The sequence below is a fragment of the Tupaia chinensis genome, unplaced genomic scaffold (genome assembly GCF_000334495.1).
Source record: "Tupaia chinensis unplaced genomic scaffold, TupChi_1.0 Scaffold000350_1, whole genome shotgun sequence".
NCBI classification, from domain to species: domain Eukaryota; kingdom Metazoa; phylum Chordata; class Mammalia; order Scandentia; family Tupaiidae; genus Tupaia; species Tupaia belangeri.
Window position 1 is genome coordinate 4361695 of NW_006159844.1, and position 3815 is coordinate 4365509.

The 3815-nt window shown below is 38.7% G+C and overlaps 1 pseudogene; it reads left to right on the top strand.

The window, feature by feature from the left end:
• The first annotated feature begins 902 nt into the window (after positions 1–902).
• LOC106735281 (39S ribosomal protein L42, mitochondrial pseudogene) lies at positions 903–1326 on the top strand (annotated as a pseudogene).
• Positions 1327–3815: the final 2489 nt, after the last annotated feature.

Genomic DNA, 3815 nt, shown 5'->3' on the forward strand with positions numbered 1-3815 from the left:
AGGTGGCATGGTGGTTAAGGGTGCTGGACTCCCACATGGCCTACCATGGTTCAAGTCCTGGACCTGGCGGCTTGCTTTCTCACTTTCCATCTCTCTCTGTCTGTCTCTCTCTCTCTCTGCCCCTATCTGGTCATATTAAAATAAAATAAAGTTTAATAAAATAATTCTTTTTTAAAAAAAAGATAGCATTTGCTTGCATGAGAAAGGAGCTAGCTCAAGTCCTGTGGAAAAATCACTAGGAAAGGAAGCACCAGATCTTAAACTGAGCCAGTCTCTCGAATGTAGTTAACGGGGGTAACTTCTGTAGTCACAGCTCGACAAGGGTAACATACCAATTTGTCAACTTAGGGTTCTATCAGTTTTTGCTTCAAATATTTTTGAGAGCTTTTTTTCTTTTTTGGCTATAGTGCTTGTGTGCTTGCCACCGAGACAGAGAGACAGAAAGTGATGAGAAATTACCCCTCAGGGGGGATGTCCATACCACAATCCCTCCTCCTCCATTCTCTTCTTGTGATTTTGGGCAACCATGCACACGTGCCCAGAGTGAGTTTTAAGTCCTGGGTCCAGGACTCAAACAACAGTCAACTACATGGGAGTCCAGCGGTGTAACCATTATGTCATTTGCTAGTCCCTTGTTTTAAATATTTTAAAGATCTGCTGTTGATGCACAAGCATTTAGTATTAAGTCTTCATGGTGAATTAACCTTTTAATATTAAATAACGCTGTTCTGACATCTACATTGTCTAATATTAAAAGTCATTTCAGGAATGAGACAAGATAGCAGGCTCTCAGTGACGATCTGTCAAGGGTTGAAAAGTAGTTTGTCTAAAAGCAGATTTTAAAAGCAATTTCTCTTTGGAACAACTTTTTTTGTGCCACTTAAGAAGTCTCTTGATTCTCCATGGCAGTAGCAGCGATAAAATGTGTAATATCAAAGACAACCACCTTGAAACATTTCCTTCCAACCCCAAATGGAGCTTTATATTGTGTTTGTCATAAATCTACGTATTCTTCTCTTCCAAATGACTATAATTGCAAAGTGGAGCTTGCTTTGACATCTGATGGCAGGATGATAGTGTGCTACCACCCATCTGTGGACATTCCATATGAACACACAAGACCTATCCCTAGACCAGATCCTGTGCATAATGATGAAGAAACACATGATTAAGTGCTGAAATCCAGAAGAGAAAAGTGAACACCTTGAACAAGGACCCATGATAGAACAACTTAGCAAAATCTTTTTCACTACCAAGCACCATTGGTTTCCTCACAGACAGCATCACAGACGCTGTAAGAAACTGGACCCTCCAAAAGACAGATAACATCGAGGTTCTCAGAGGAATCAGAAACATACTTCATTTGTCATTTAAGAAAATCCCATGTGGTATATTCACTAATAGATTATGTAATAAAATAATAATAAAATTTCTTTTCAAGTATTAAAAAAAAGTCATTTTAGGGGCCAGCAGGTGGCATGGTGGTTAAGGTGCTGGACTCCCACATGGCCAACCCTTGTTTAAGTCCAGACCAGATGGCTTCTCATTTTCCCTCTCTCTCCCTTTCACTTTGTCCTTCTCTAGTCAAATTCAAATAAATAAATTATTAAATTAAGTAATTCTTTAAAAAAAAAAAGTCATTTTGGAGCTGGCAGATGATGTGGTGGTAAATGGTGCTGGATTCCCACATGGCCAGCCATGGTTCAAGTCCCAGACCTAGTGGCTTGCTTTTTCGCTTTCCCTTTCTCTCTCTCTCTCTGGTCAAATAAAAAATGATAGTAACAAATAAGGTTAAATAAATAAATAATTCTTTTTAATAAAAAAGTCATTTCAAAAAAAAAGGAGGGGGACCAGCAGGTGGCGTGGTGGTTAAAGGCACTGGACGCTCACTCCCACATGGCTGACCACGGTGCAAGTCCCAGACCTGGTGGCTTGCTTTCCCACTTGCTCTCTCTCTCTTTCTCTCTCTGGTCAAATTAAAATAGATGGATGAATAAATGTAATTAAATAATTATTTTTTAAAAAGTTAGCTATTATTATTTGAAAAATCATTTCAGCTTTGTTTTTATTGGCGTTCATGTATATTTTCCATTTTTTTAACTTTTAACTTATATTTATATAAAGATAAACTTATCTATTTAAAGTGGTTTTCTTTTAGTCAGCATATAGATTTTAACTCTAATGAAATCTGGTCATCTCTGTATTTAGATCACTATTTTTATTATGACTATTGATATGGTTGGATTAAAATCTACTACCATTTTTTTCTGCACCATTCATCTTTGGTTCTACCTCTTTTATTGACTTTTAAAAAATAACCTATGTTTTAAGTTTATTTATTGTCAGAGAAACAGGTACCCTTGACTTGGTCTTGCCATACCACGATCCCACTCCCAGATTCCAACAAGCCAGGATCACAGGTGTAATTGTGAGTGTCCCCGGCATGTTCTGATCAAGCTAGGATCTGAAGGGGCCTCCTATATGGCTTAAGTATTGCACAGTGTCACCCTACCTTCTATACCACCACAACTGATCCTTAACTATTTTTGTGAATCCTTAGCTCCATTATTAACTAATTATTATTAGTTTTTCCTATAGGCCATGTGTGCTCACTGGAGAGAGACAAAAAGAACTACCATTTTTTTCTGCACCATTCATCTTTGGTTCTACCTCTTTTATTGACTTTTAAAAAATAACCTATGTTTTAAGTTTATTTATTGTCAGAGAAACAGGTACCCTTGACTTGGTCTTGCCATACCACGATCCCACTCCCAGATTCCAACAAGCCAGGATCACAGGTGTAATTGTGAGTGTCCCCGGCATGTTCTGATCAAGCTAGGATCTGAAGGGGCCTCCTATATGGCTTAAGTATTGCACAGTGTCACCCTACCTTCTATACCACCACAACTGATCCTTAACTATTTTTGTGAATCCTTAGCTCCATTATTAACTAATTATTATTAGTTTTTCCTATAGGCCATGTGTGCTCACTGGAGAGAGACAAAAAGAGAGAGAGAGAGAAAGTGAGAAATCACATGCCAGTAAACTGACAGTATTTTGGCTTTAGACAGTCAATTATTTTGGGGGCCAATAGAAATCATTTTGTAAATGTCATTTTAATGGCTTGACCCTCATTTCATTGAGTACATACCAGTCTCTTTTTTGTGTCATAGTTCTTTTCTCTAAAGAACTTCCTTTAACATTTTTTATAATACAGTTCTGCTGGTAACAAATTTTGTTTTGTTTCCTTAAAAAAATTTCTAGGTTACTGGCAGAGTGAGGAGGCTTTGTCTGGCTCATTGTGGTGAGACACAGAGACAGTACCAGGCCTAGGGAAGGCCGGCAACTGTGCCTCTTAGAGGAAGGATAATCAAACATGGGTAAAGGAGAGCCTAGGAAACCAAGAGACAAAATGTCATCAGATATGTTCATTGTGCAAATTTGCCTGGAGGAACATAAGAAGCAGCACTCACATGCTTTAGTCAACTTCTCAAATTTTTCTAAGAATTCTCAGAGAGATAGAAGACCATGTCTGCTGAAGAGGAAAGAAAAGCTGAAGATATGGTAAAGGTAGACAAGGCCCATTAGGAAAGGGAAATGCAAACCTAGGTCCCTCCTAAAGGGAGAAGTTCAAGGATCCCAAAGCACCCAACAGGCCTCCTTTGACCGTTTTCTTGTTTTGTCTGGAGTATCATCCAAAAATCAAAGAACACCCTGACTTGTCTTAGTGGTATTTTCAGTAGCTACTGAGGTAGAAGACAGGGACCTTAGAACCCATGTCTCACTTCGAGTGCTGGGCCTGAACGCCCCTGCAC